Source organism: Lycium barbarum, chromosome 3 (assembly GCF_019175385.1).
Source record: "Lycium barbarum isolate Lr01 chromosome 3, ASM1917538v2, whole genome shotgun sequence".
Taxonomy (NCBI): Eukaryota; Viridiplantae; Streptophyta; class Magnoliopsida; order Solanales; family Solanaceae; genus Lycium; species Lycium barbarum.
Window position 1 is genome coordinate 132167211 of NC_083339.1, and position 15340 is coordinate 132182550.

General features: G+C 39.5%; 1 long non-coding RNA gene across 1 annotated transcript; it reads left to right on the plus strand.

Annotated features, from left to right (window-relative positions):
- Window positions 1-567: 567 nt before the first annotated feature.
- On the plus strand, window positions 568-14065 carry LOC132632602 (uncharacterized). Its single transcript, XR_009579442.1, has 3 exons — window positions 568-848; window positions 2215-2271; window positions 12748-14065. It is a non-coding gene; the product is annotated as an uncharacterized LOC132632602 (long non-coding RNA).
- The last annotated feature ends 1275 nt before the right edge of the window (window positions 14066-15340 follow it).

The window sequence follows — 15340 nt, forward strand, 5'->3', positions numbered from 1 at the left end:
GAGAACAAAACAAATCGGTAGCAACTATTGCAGAGCAACTTAAAAGTAGGCTTGTTGAGAAGTTGTTAGAAGTAGGCCTGCTAAGAAGTTGGCATTTGCGACAACACTTCGCACTCCATGAATGTTATATCCCGTCTTTTGACCTAGAAAATTTAATCGTCCAATATGAGCAAAATTACCCGAGCTCGAAGAATTCGATCATATTCAAGGATGAAAATCGAGAGTTCGGTGTACAAAGAGTTTGAGGTCCCGAAATAATTTAGGACTTAACAAGTGTGACCACAGAGATTGAGAATAATATTTCATGTATGGAAAATGAGGCTATGGACTAGTGTTATATTACATGATTATGGTAATAGATATATGAAAGTTTATCCATGTTAATTGTTAAATATCAAAAGTTGTTGAACTTTATTTTCCACCGAACCTAGCTTGTCATGTTTTAAATGTATTTGTAAGTATTCTTCATTTTTAAAGAGTTTGGAAAGAGGAATTAGTGGCCAGCCACCTAACATTTTAAAGACAAGGTTTCGCTACTATGTTGGAACATTTGGCATTATTCTTTCCTTCCACGTAAGGCAACATTGCCAAAATAAATGTTGCCAGAATATATGTGTAATAACCGACGTTAAACCATTCTCTTTTTAGCTTATCATTTTGTTTATTGAGAGTCATGGCCATGGCTGCCAAAGCTCACGGACGAGCTCAAGTTTGGAAGAAGAGAAATTAAATTCCAAAGGTGATTTACAAGTTCAAGGAGATAATAGCAACATTGGATATTGAATCGGGGAAGAGGAAATTGTAAAATTGGAGCAATTAAGAGTAGAAATTTCTCCGAGAAAATTAAGGTAAGATTTTTTTTGTTTTATGGTGTAATTGTGTTAATAGTGTTGTAATGGAGTTATTAAAATTGGATTGGACGAAATTGGGATTAAGAAATTAATTATGTGTGTAATTAGTCATATATGGAGTTAGTGGAGACAAGACATTAATTAAATAATGGATAAGTGTTGTAAAGTAATTCCACCTGTTGCATGGTAAAAGAGCACATGGTGACTAATGTCTTAATTTGCTGGTCGTGACATTTTTTTTATGAGAGCAAGTAAGGACAACTTATATGTGTGTGGACTCCACTTAATTTAAGAAGGAATATTGCTATGTGTCATCTTTGTTGAATAAGCATTTTAGGAAAAGAAAGAGCAGCAACCTTTCAACAAATATGTTAGTTATTGAAGCCATCTTTTTTCGAATAGTTCACACGCTAGAAATGAAAATGGAGCAGCAACTTTCCTAACATTTTTGAACAATTTCTAAAAAAGGAAAGTGAGCAGGTGGCAACACATTTCCCTTCTTGGAAAATTAGCAACGTCCATATTGTACAAGCAACAATGTTTTCTTCATTCGAAGGAAGAAAAATCGATCCATTCTCAAGAATAACGTACGGGTTTTGCTATCTACCTCGACCTCATTGTTATATTTTGTTGTGTTATTAAATCCGGGCTTTCTTCGAAGTGAAGTAAGGTGGAAGGAGATTATTTCTTGGCATATGATGTAAGAATTCTCCTCTACTAGATATATTTAAATTCGTCCAGGTCATAGTTAAATTGTGAGACGGGAACTACGAAATTAATTGTAGGAAATCGGATAAATGGTTATTGTTATCATACGGACTGTTTGGTGGTTATTATAAATTATTTAGTGAGCTGAAATATCGTGAAACGTGTTGTAGCTATTGTTATCCTGCTTGTTGTTATACAATGTATATACGAAAATAAAGGAGTGTATACAAGTATCGATATAGGAATTGATGGAATAAACGCGAACTTACGAATAGAATTATCAATTGATATAGTTGGAGTTGTGGGCTGTTTTTCTTGTTGTAAATATATGATATAAAGCCGAGATTTGTGGTAAATGATGTCCTTATCATATTGGGAATATTTTTAAGGTTAAGAAGAAAACATACGAAAAGGTGTCATGGAGTATACGGATTGTAATTCGAGCTTGTCGCTCGTAATAGAGTATTATGAAATTGTTATGGACATGCATGTTGTGTTTTGGGATTTATTTGTTGTTGGGCTGATATACCAAATTGGGAGATGCTAATGGTATAGAGGAGATGCTGCCCGTTTCGTTTTAGAATTAAGTCATCAATTAATATATATGATATGCGAAAAGCCTTCTTAAGTCACGTGCGTATTCTTACGATTATAGGTTTATCATATTAATTGTGGAAGTTCTTGGCTGGACTGAGCTCTTGAACGACGTAAGGTATGTAAAGCTGTCCCTTCTTTCTTTTGGCATGTCCTAGACGTAAGTGATGAATGACATGAGCTTTGGGGTAATTCCATTCATAAGTTCCGAATATGATTCATGATTCTTATTCACTTCTTGATGTTAGAGCTTTTAAAGTAGTTAAGCCACTGCCCTCGAGCTTTCTATATGTTGTATAGTATAATCGTATGTATAAGTCTCTATTCCTAAAGGCGCTATAATGACTAATGTCCTTAACTATCATAAGTTGTCTCGTATTGATTTGATACTTGTCTATGATCCCTGAGACGTTATTTAATATAGTTCATAATGATATTCAAAGAGCCACTAGGATGGCTAATGTTCTTGATTTCCAGAAACTATTTTATTATGTCTTGATACGTGTATATAATCCTTGAGGTTCTATTTTTATATAATCCACAGCGACATTCGAAAGGTATTTGATATGACTATTGTCTTGGTTTTCAAATGATGATTCGTTTTGATTATTCTATTGAGTCTCAGATATGATTTAATTTGCATATGGTTTCTCACTACTCTGCTCGTGCATGCCTCAATACATCTTTCACTGAGTCCCGGGCCAGGTGTCACGACCCAACCCCGTGGGCCGCGACTGGTATCCTAACTGGATACCCATACGTACCTACCTGACAGAATCGGCGTACCAGACAGAATATTTGTTTACAGATTCAAGCCAATACAGATACGGCGCGCGCGAAAATATATATATATACATATGCATACTGAAACTTTTGCATAAGCCGATGAGGCTAACATAACAGACAGAGTCACAAAATCGTACGCACCTACCTGAACAGATGTAACCCGTAACCCACATACATATCTACAGGCCTCTAACAGACATATAGAATCATATGACGGGACAGGGCCCCGCCGTACCCAGAATTACCATACGTACAGAATATACAGATGTCAGAAGATATATACCAAAAGTGCACGCTCCGGACCAAAGGAGCTCTCCAAAATAGCAGAATCGGTGCCCTAGACTGGCGGCGTATCACCGGGTGCGTCTGTACCTGCGAGCATGTAACGCAGCCCCCGAAGAACCGGGGGTCAGTACGAAAAATGTACCGAGTATGTAAAGCGAAAATATAACAACATAATCATAGTCTGAATCAGGAGTACAGAAATATAGCGAACGGAATCATAATCCAACAGACAGACAGAGGTATACCGGACAGAGTCATAATTCGAACGGACAACGAGAATCATAAGTCATACAGACAGACAGGATCAGAATCCATACGGACAGACAGAATCATACATAGGGTACAGAAACGTGGTCGCCACTCCTGCCTTTGGCGCCACAGCACATCGTATTTCAGATGATTTCATATCTTCGAACATCTCCATCTCATAACACATCCTATCATAACCACGGTAACCCCGGGGACAGATCACACGCCGGGAAATCGGACACATCATACTTCGTAATTCATATACACGGTAACCGGGGACGGACATATACCACAGTACCCCGGAACCGGACACATCATACTTCGGGATTCATACATGGGACCCGGCCCCCGACAAAGGGACTCGGCAGCCCATCCGCACGATATAAACCGGCCCGGGATCCGGTGAAAGGAAGCATTGAGACATCCACGAACAGATTAATGAGAAACCACATACATACAGATCGTTATACCGACTCAATCAAACTGAAGTTGCCAAACGGCGAGTCAAATCAGAGTATTCGGATAGTGTCCATAATACGCGCCTATATCCTACTTGGAACGGCACGACAGATTATTACCGGAATCAGATTCCCAGATGTCAAAACCATTTTGTAAGATTTATATAAAAAGTAGTCATATCGTGATCAGAATAATAGTTCCGATGTTGTTTGTGAAAAACGGACAGAAATAAGACAATTTAGGTCATACAATAGGTATCGGGGCTCCGTGGGCCCACCTCGGACCAACTCGAGGCGACATGCGTAAATTACTGATAATAGACCTTATGAGGTCATCCATAATCATGTGGAAGTATCCCGACTCCGTTTAGGAAGGTTTCATGCAAAAGCTCACTTTAGGGACAAGTTATAAGAAAAGTGATTCAATCTTACTGAAGGAATTGGAGCGGATTTCCATCTCGAATTCCGAGGAACGGAGTCGTATTTAAGGCTCGCGGCCGAGCCTATTACGTTCAGAACATGCCTAAGAATGAAGGGGTAGGCTTTACATACCTCGATTGCGTCTTACGCTCGCTTGGCTTCGATTCCAATTTCGTCCAGAATCTACAAATGGTCAACTTTACCAATTGTCAAATTCAAACCTTAAGACTCCAAGTTTATTATATATTTGCTTACCGAAATTTCGGCAGCACTTCCCCTATATATATATAACATCCCCGAGACTTAGCTCGGCTTAATATATCAACACAGCAACCCAACAACAACATCAATAACGACAACAAGTATCACAAAACACATAATATGGCATACTAGCCATCTTTCCGACATAACATCACATCTTTCATTCCGACCTTACATTTCCAAACCAATCTTTTAGCAAGCATGTTCATGACATATTCATATCTTCCAACTTCATCAATGACAATCCTAATTTGCCTCTTACTACTTTCATTTCCATATTTACATAAGTTACAATAAATTTGCATAATTTCTTATAACAACATAGCAACCATTTTTCCATGACAACAAGAACTATTATCTTTTCATTTACTTCACCATAACACACTTAACATACTAACAAAACTTAATTCACTTCCATTTCACTCCTTGCATCTCACGGCCACATACTATTTTTTTCCAACTTTCACTAATTCATTCAACTTTCACTTCCAATACAATTTCTACCATAATCATAACTAGATTCCAACATGAATTCAAGTCATTATATACATGCAACATATGCATACACACGGCCAACTTCCAAACAACATACCCACTTTACAAACTTCCATATTTTCATACACTCTACTCAATTCTACATATTACAACATAAACCAAACTTCATAACATAAGAAAATGAATTAATTCATACCTTTTCCTCAAGTTCTTCACTAGCCACCAAAGTCACCTTTTGGCCAAAATAATTATACCAAGTTGTAGAGAATCTTGAGCTTGGTAATAATCCCACAAGAATTGAATTTTTGAACCAAAGATTTGAGCTCCAAAATTTTTTCTTTCTTTTTCTCTTTCTCTTTCTCTTTGACCGTAGCCCCTCTTTCTTTTTCTCTTTATTTTCTTTTGTTCTTTCTCCTTATTTCTTGAAGCTTCTATAGGATAAGATGACTTATATAATTATTCATCACATGGAAATTAATGAATCCATGGACTTGGGCCATGTTGTGGCCGGTTGGGCCCTTAGATTTGGGCCTCACTTTTTTTTTTTTTTTAGTCCAATTGTTGGCTAAATAATTGTAATTCATGGAACAGGTTTCCAAAATTTCGATTTTTTTGCCCTTGGCCTCCTTTCGTAATTCCACACCAACGTATTCATAACCGACACATTCACACCAAGTAAAGTCCAAATATGACCTTTTTCATTACAAATCAAGTTATCTCAAAATTTTCGAATACACAAAAATGTCGGATGTAACATCCTCCCCCCCTTTAAAACATTCGTCCTCGAATGTTAAATTGACGTCATGGGGCGTCATACTTCTTCGGGAGGGTTCTTTCTATTTTTTGTCCTTTGTTGACTTTCCAATATGGATTCTTTACCATTAGGATGGAGTAATTTTTCACATTACTGACTCATGTGCTTTCATAACGTATTTTCTCATATCCCGCATAATCACTGGGCCATGAACCATATTCTAGTAACAGATGAATGCTTTTCGCTCTTTCACGGACATTGTGTCCCTTCTCCCTTTCCTTCAAGGCTTTTCAGACATTATTCTTACTATCACTTCTTCTCCTACTCTTTGGTTCCTTACCGCATCATCATGATTCCACGTCATACCAAACAGATTCAGAACTGGGATCGGACGCACAGGAGCATATCAGACGGATTCGTAATCGGAGGCAAACGTACTAAATTATGGCAGACGGATTCGTAGTCAAAGTCAGATGTATGAGAGGGTATCAGATAGATCCGAGATCAGAGTCAGACGTACAGAGATGTATCAGACAGATTCGTAATCAGAGTCAGACATACAGAGTTATATCAGACAGATTCATATCCAGAGTCAATCGGACAGAGGTGTATCAGACAGAAACGTAATCGGATTCAGAAGTACAGAGGCGTAATAGACAGAGCCTTATCAGAATCAGAGGTGCAGAAGTATAACAGATAGAGTTTTGATTAGAATCGGACCACTCTTATTAAGGCTCCAGTGATTTACGAAAATTTCCCTTTGTCGACATCTCGTTATTCACCCCGTCCATTGTATCACAGATTATCTCATCGAAACCTGTTCACTCATTCATAAACTCGTTCGTCAAATCGTCATTCAAATCGTCTTACGTGTCGCTTGTCAGCTCTTTCACAGATTCTGCTTATTCACATTTCTTATCCTTCATCTTTCCTACTACCCATACTCATTTTTTTTCCAAATATCGTTGCACTAGACTAAGTGGTAACGTAACCGAAGTTTATCTATTATATATATTTTTGACAACATTCGTATCCTCGTCTCCGCTTCGTTTCATGTATTTGGTTTAGTAAAACCTTTCGTCTATCACAACATTAGTCGCCGAGGCTCGGCTCTTGATCCATATGATCACCAGACGAAAATCATACACATACATATACATTTACTAATATCTTATTTGCGAACGTCTTCGACCGTTATTCAAATTGGCCCAAATTCTCGAGCGATATCACACTTCTTCTTTTCGCCCATTTAGTCCGTCTCGGCCTGCGCAACTCCCGTAAGGGTACTAGTTACTCCACACATTCTCTTTTCCTTTTAGGTTACCCCAAATTTCCATTTACATATATCATACTTACACTTGTGAAAATTTTTGTATTACTTCCCAGGGGGTCACCCATCCCAGAATTGCCCTGGCCTTAGCACGCTTAACCTCGAAACTTTCATGCATTTTGACGCTTTAGGGCTGGTATAATTTCGTCGACAGCCCCGCACAACCTTTGTCACATAATTTAGGGCAGATCGGGGTCTTAATAAATTTTCGAAAAATTCTCATAGTGGGTCCCACCCCGGGCTAAACCATACAATTACCATATCACCCTTCCGAATTCTCAATGTCTATCAGGTTAACAATTACCTTGCTCTTATTAATACCCAGAAGGAGAAAATCACATAATATGATAAAGTATAAACCCATTCATACACATATCCCTTAAGAAAAGATCACTAACGTACCTGGGTGTGCACTTGAAGACGCTCCTGGGTCCTGCCGGCCGGTCAAAGCAAATACGCGGTTCGAAGGACCGCTGTAACCAGAAGCTGCACCTCGACCTCGGCCACGACTCGCTGGTGCCGGTGCTCCTCGCCCTGTGGGGCGTATAGCTGCCGAAGGAGAAGACGAGCCAGCAACTGACCCGGTAAGCTGGGTTGAACCACCTGGACCACCCCTATACGGACACTCTCTCATCGTATGACCTTGTCGGCCACAAGAAAAGCAGGCACCAGTGGCACGATAACACTCACCCGGGTGACGCCTCCTGCAATAAGGACACCGAGGTATGGATGACCCCATCTGACTGAAACTCCCATTTACTCGCGAACTCGAAGCCATGGAGTTCTGTCCCGAAAACTGTGGGGGCGTACTGTGTGCTGGCTGGGACGAATACCTGTTACCCTGCCGCTGAGAAAACTCACTCTGAAATCCCCCTGAATACCCGGCCGATCTGGCTCTCTTAGGCCGGCCCCTGTCGTGGCCCCTATCAGGCCGACGTTCCCTACGTCGGTCCTCCATGCCCTGGGCGTGCGCCTGCACCCGGGCAATATGCATCCCTGGCTGAGAAGCCACCGCCAGGCAGCTATCGATCAGATAGTCATCCAGCCCCATCACATATCGGTGCACCCTATCGGCCATATCCGCTACTATAGCGGGTGCATACCTAGCCAGTGAGTCAAACTCTAGGCTGTACTCTCGAACACTCCTACCGTTCTGTCTCAGGTGCAAGAATTGATCAACCCTAGCTCTCCGTAGCTCTGGAGGTAGAAAATGATCCAGAAAAGACTTAGTAAACTCAGCCTATACCGCTGGGGCAGCCTCGTCACCCCTGGATAGCTGGCAGGACTCATACCAGTTCGCCGCTACCTCATATAACCGATACGAGGCCAATTCAACGGACTCAGTCGGCGAAGCCTTAATCAACTGTATCGTGCTCTCCATCTTTCTAATAAACTCCTGGGGGTCCTCTTCGGGTTTTGTCCCGGAGAATTCTGGAGGATTACACGTCAAAAACTCACGAGCCCTGGAGCTTTCATATCTGTCCGCACGACCACCCCCAAATCCATGCCTGCGAACCTGCTCTGCCATCAGCGTGGTCAACAACTGGACCGCATCTCGCATAGCCCTGCCCTCCGCCCCTGCCTGTGGAGCTGGAGGCTCGGGCACTGGAACACTGGGAGCTCGCGGTGGAGCCGTCCCCTTATCAGCAGCTTCTGCTGCTCCGATCTCCTCCGGTAAGGGGGGTGTAACAGATCCGGCTGACGGGGGTTCATCCTCAAGCGCTAGCCGCGCACTGGCCCTGGTAACTCTCTGGGCCCGGCTGGTCTCTCCTACCTCCACCCCCGCTTTGCCCTTCTGGGCAGCTGTTGCCTTCTTCGGAGGCATCGCTGAAAACATAACAAATCGTGAGGAGGGGATCATCCTACTAATACAGTTCTATCGCACGATCTAAGATTCAAAGAAGGGTAACATCTTAGAAGCCCTGTAGCCTCCTGTTTATAGATGTGGTGCACAACACACCGATAAACAAGACTCTACTAGACACGGCCTGTAGACATACCGAGGACTAACCGCTCTGATACCACTTCTGTCACGACCCAACCCCGTGGGCCGCGACTGTATCCTAACTAGATACCCATACGTACCTACCTGACAGAATCGGCGTATCAGACAGAATATTTCAAATAGGTGTTTACAGATTCAAGCCAATACAGATACGGCGCGCGCGAAAATATATATATATATATATATATATATATATATACATATGCATACTGAAACTTTTGCATAAGCCGATGAGGCTAACATAACAGACAGAGTCACAAAATCGTACGCACCTACCTGAACAGATGTAACCCGTAACCCACATACATATCTACAGGCCTCTAACAGACATATAGAATCATATGACGGGACAGGGCCCCGCCGTACCCAGAATTACCATACGTACAGAATATACAGATGTCAGAAGATATATACCAAAAGTACACGCTCCAGACCAAAGGAGCTCTCCAAAATAGCAGAATCGGTGCCCTAGACTGGCGGCGTATCACCGGGTGCGTCTGTACCTGCGGGCATGTAACGCAGCCCCCGAAGAACCGGGGGTCAGTACGAAAAATGTACCAAGTATGTAAAGCGAAAATATAACAACATAATCATAGTCTGAATCAGAAGTACAGAAATATAGCGAACGGAATCATAATCCAACAGACAGACAGAGGTATACCGGAAAGAGTCATATTTCGAACGGACAACGAGAATCATAAGTCATACAGACAGATAGGATCAGAATCCATACGGACAGACATAATCATACATAGGGTACAGAAACGTGGTCGCCACTCCTGCTTTTGGCGCCACAGCACATCGTATTTCAGATGATTTCATATCTTCGAACATCTCCATCACATAACACATCCTATCATAACCACGGTAACCCCAGGGACAGATCACACGCCGGGAAATCGGACACATCATACTTCGTAATTCATATACACGATAACCGGGGACGGACATATACCACAGTACCCCGGAACCGGACACATCATACTTCGGGATTCATACATGGGACCCGGCCCCCGACAAAGGGACTCGGCGGCCCATCCGCACGATATAAACCGGCCCGGGATCCGGTGAAAGGAAGCATTAAGACATCCACGAACAGATTAATGAGAAACCACATACATACAGATCGTTATACCGACTCAATCAAACTGAAGTATGCCAAACGGCGAGTCAAATCAGAGTATTCGGATAGTGTCCATAATACGCGCCTATATCCTACTTGGAACGGCACGACAGATTATTACCGGAATCAGATTCCCAGATGTCAAAACCATTTTGTAAGATTTATATAAAAAGTAGTCATATCGTGATCAGAATAATAGTTCCGATGTTGTTTGTGAAAAACGGACAGAAATAAGACAATTTAGGTCATACAATAGGTATCGGGGCTCCGTGGGCCCACCTCGGACCAACTCGAGGCGACATGCGTAAATTACTGATAATAGACCTTATGAGGTCATCCATAATCATGTGGAAGTATCCCGACTCCGTTTAGGAAGGTTTCATGCAAAAGCTCACTTTAGGGACAAGTTATAAGAAAAGTGATTCAATCTTACTGAAGGAATTGGAGCGGATTTCCATCTCGAATTCCGAGGAACGGAGTCGTATTTAAGGCTCGCGGCCGAGCCTATTACGTTCAGAACATGCCTAAGAATGAAGGGGTAGGCTTTACATACCTCGATTGCGTCTTACGCTCGCTTGGCTTCGATTCCAATTTCGTCCAGAATCTACAAATGGTCAACTTTACCAATTGTCAAATTCAAACCTTAAGACTCCAAGTTTATTATATATTTGCTTACCGAAATTTCGGCAGCACTTCCCCTATATATATATAACATCCCCGAGACTTAGCTCGGCTTAATATATCAACACAGCAACCCAACAACAACATCAATAACGACAACAAGTATCACAAAACACATAATATGGCATACTAGCCATCTTTCCGACATAACATCACATCTTTCATTCCGACCTTACATTTCCAAACCAATCTTTTAGCAAGCATGTTCATGACATATTCATATCTTCCAACTTCATCAATGACAATCCTAATTTGCCTCTTACTACTTTCATTTCCATATTTACATAAGTTACAATAAATTTGCATAATTTCTTATAACAACATAGCAACCATTTTTCCATGACAACAAGAACTATTATCTTTTCATTTTACTTCACCATAACACACTTAACATACTAACAAAACTTAATTCACTTCCATTTCACTCCTTGCATCTCACGGCCACATCCTATTTTTTTCCAACTTTCACTAATTCATTCAACTTTCACTTCCAATACAATTTCTACCATAATCATAACTAGATTCCAACATGAATTCAAGTCATTATATACATGCAACATATGCATACACACGGCCAACTTCCAAACAACATACCCACTTTACAAACTTCCATATTTTCATACACTCTACTCAATTCTACATATTACAACATAAACCAAACTTCATAACATAAGAAAATGAATTAATTCATACCTTTTCCTCAAGTTCTTCACTAGCCACCAAAGTCACCTTTTGGCCAAAATAATTATACCAAGTTGTAGAGAATCTTGAGCTTGGTAATAATCCCACAAGAATTGAATTTTTGAACCAAGGATTTGAGCTCCAAAAATTTTTCTTTCTTTTTCTCTTTCTCTTTCTCTTTGGCCGTAGCCCCTCTTTCTTTTTCTCTTTCTTTTCTTTTGTTCTTTCTCCTTATTTCTTGAAGCTTCTATAGGATAAGATGACTTATATAATTATTCATCACCTGGAAATTAATGAATCCATGGACTTGGGCCATGTTTTGGCCGGTTGGGCCCTTAGATTTGGGCCTCACTTTTTTTTTTTTTTGAGTCCAATTGTTGGCTAAATAATTGTAATTCATGGAACAGGTTTCCAAAATTCTGCTTTTTTTGCCCTTGGCCTCCTATCGTAATTCCACACCAACGTATTCATAACCGACACATTCACACCAAGTAAGGTCCAAATATGGCCTTTTTCATTACAAATCAAGTTATCTCAAAATTTTCGAATACACAAAAATGCCGGATGTAACACCAGGACATGTTTTCGTGCACAGATCCACTGCATTATTCACCGAGTCCCTCACTAGAGTGTCGGGACACGTTATATATATGTATATGATGATATGATGACATGATGATATGGGGATGGCGGCCAGGATGGCACATGATGATCTTATTCACCGAGTCCCTCACTAGAGGGCCGGGACACGTTATATATATATATACATGATGATGATATGATTTTATTTACCGAGTCCCTCACTAGAGGGCCGGGACACGTTATACATATGCATATGAACAGGATGATTCTCTAATGGTGACATTAAGTTTCATAACGAGTTAAGTCTGATATTGACACCATGATTTATGATTCAAAGGTAAGCCTTGTGGTTTTCTGGTTATTGTACTGGTTTTCTGTACTCCTCACTTCAGTATGATCCTGTTTATTGTATTTATGCTTTACATGCTCAGTACATATTCCGTACTGACCCCCTTTCTTCGGGGGGCTGCGTTCATGCCCGCAGGTATAGATGCTCACGTTGGTAACCCGCCAGCTTAGGAGTCCTATTCAGCTATCTTGGAGAGCTCCCTTGTTCCGGAGCCTAGATTTTGGTACAGAATCTCTTGTGGTGTATATGTATTTTATCCAGGGGTACGGCGGGGCCCTGTCCCGTCATATGATATTGTTGTTACTCTTAGAGGTCTGTAGACATATGTGTGGGTTGTGTATCGATGTTGTTCAGTTGTGTCTATATGGCTTATGTTTTGGGACGTTCCCATTCGTAGTGGCAGCCTTGTCGGCTTGCGTAGATATATATATATATATATATATATATATATGTGTGTGTGTGTGTGTGTGTGTGTGTGTGTGTGTGTGTGTGTGTGTGTGTATTTTGAGATGTAATGTGTTACGATAGCCTTGTCGGCTCGTTTATGGCGGGGATGTTCCCTTATATATTATGAAAGCCTTGTCGGCTTATGTACTATAATGTCTGTTGAAAGTTGTACCTCCCCAGGAGACAGGTTGTTGTGATACGTCTAAACAATGCGACAGTTTTGAGACGAAGTCTTGCCTTGGTATTAATAAGTCTGTATTATGCTAGTTATGGACGATTATAGTTAACAGGTGCATACGAGTGTCCAGCTCGGGCACTAGTCACGGCCTACGGGGTTGGGTCGTGACAAAAAAGAACATAAAAGTTCGTCTCACCATATATTATAAAATTTCGGCTCTGATACAATAGTTATTACAACCTAAATGCATGACACATATTTTCGCTTTTGAAAATGTTCAATTAAACAAATATCTTTCTTATAAAATAAAAATTTCTAAGAAAAAACAATACAAATATATAAAAAAAAATTGAGATAGCTTTGCCGAAAAATTAACCAAAATCCTTTCTCTGTTTGGTATTGTCAATATGTACAACTCGAGAAGGAACGAAGGAACCTGAATAGAACTCTTGGGGAAGTGTGGTGATAGGGCCCCGAGCAAGTTTTTTTTAGGAATCTGGACCCCAAGTTTTAATTATTATGTGATAGGACCTCATTGAGGATCAAGGATAATTAAGTGGAGACAAGTTATTGGGGAGTCAAAATAAGGCCCCAAGTTTAAAAAAATACATTTTCGTCCAAGGATTTAAAAAAAAAAAAAAATAAAATAATAAAATAAAAACTATTCCAAACTTTCAAACCAGCCCCTAAGTTTTAAAAATACCCTTTTGATCCAAAGTAAGAAATGATAAAATAAACCAAAATAAAAATCTAAAAATATATATTTTACCTTATAAAAAAAAAGAAATATAAAATTATATTCCCATCCATTCATTCCCACATTTTTTTCCTCCTACGGCTGAAATATACTTCATTGATAGCCATTCTTGGAGCTGTGAGCTTCAACCTTGAAAAAATGAGTTTTCGAAAGAGTGATTCATTTCAAGTGGGTGTTGTTGTATTTTATTGAGGATCTTTTGATGAGTTTAAATCTCAAATTTTAGAGATTTTCGAGAAGATTTAAGGTGGTTTTGGATTGAATTTCAGATTTGAGCTTGAGGATGGCCATTGTTGAAGCTTGAGCTTCAAACTTGACAAAATGATTTTATGAAGGAGTGATTTATTTCAACTTGGTGTTATTGGGTTTTGTTGGGGGTCTTTTGAGGAGTCTAAATCTCAAATTTAAGGGAATTTGGAGAAAATTAAAGGTTGTTTTGCATAAAATTTCTGATTTGAGCTTGAGGTAAAAGATGAACATTTCAGATTTGAACTTGAGGTTGAAGATGAGCACTTCAGATTTATAACTAAACTATATATAGACGAGACAACGCTATGCATAGACCACTAAACTATTATAGCAGAATGGGGTCCTCAAAAGAGCTATGTCACCACACTTGCATACTCTGCTAATAAGTCAGCTACATGTTATTAGAATCTACAACCTAACACTAGCTTTTGAAACCAAAAAAGATTTTTTTTTAATAAGTGAACTAATTTTAGATTATAAAACTTATATTTGTAACTAAACAATATGTTATCGCCATGAAATTAGTGAAACAACACCATAATAATCTAAAACAATGATAATTAATGACTAATGTTAATAACCTATTGAGGAAAAGTTATGATGATCATAGCTATATATAACAACTTGGAACTAGTGACATAACTATATGTGAACATCACATATTTTTTTTAGCCATGTTGCAAATGGTTACTAGACTAAATATGATCCATATTGATTATTGAAATTTATGACATAATTACATGTGGTTAATGTGAAATGTTTTTGTCTTTATTGCAATAAGCAAAATAATTATGCGACCAACTAGTAATGTTTAGATTAATAGCGAATGATTTGTATAATTTCATCTTTTTTAATCAAAATAGATTTTTTTTAATAAAAAGTGAACTAATTTTAGATTATAAAACTTATATTTGTAACTAAACAATATGTTATCACCATGAAATTAGTAAAACAACACTACAATAATCTAAAATAATGATAATTAATGAGTAACGTTAATAATGTGTTGAAGAAAAATTTATGATGATCATAGCTATATGTAACAATTTGGAATTGGTGACATAACTATATGTGTGTTGACACCCAATTTTGTCCCT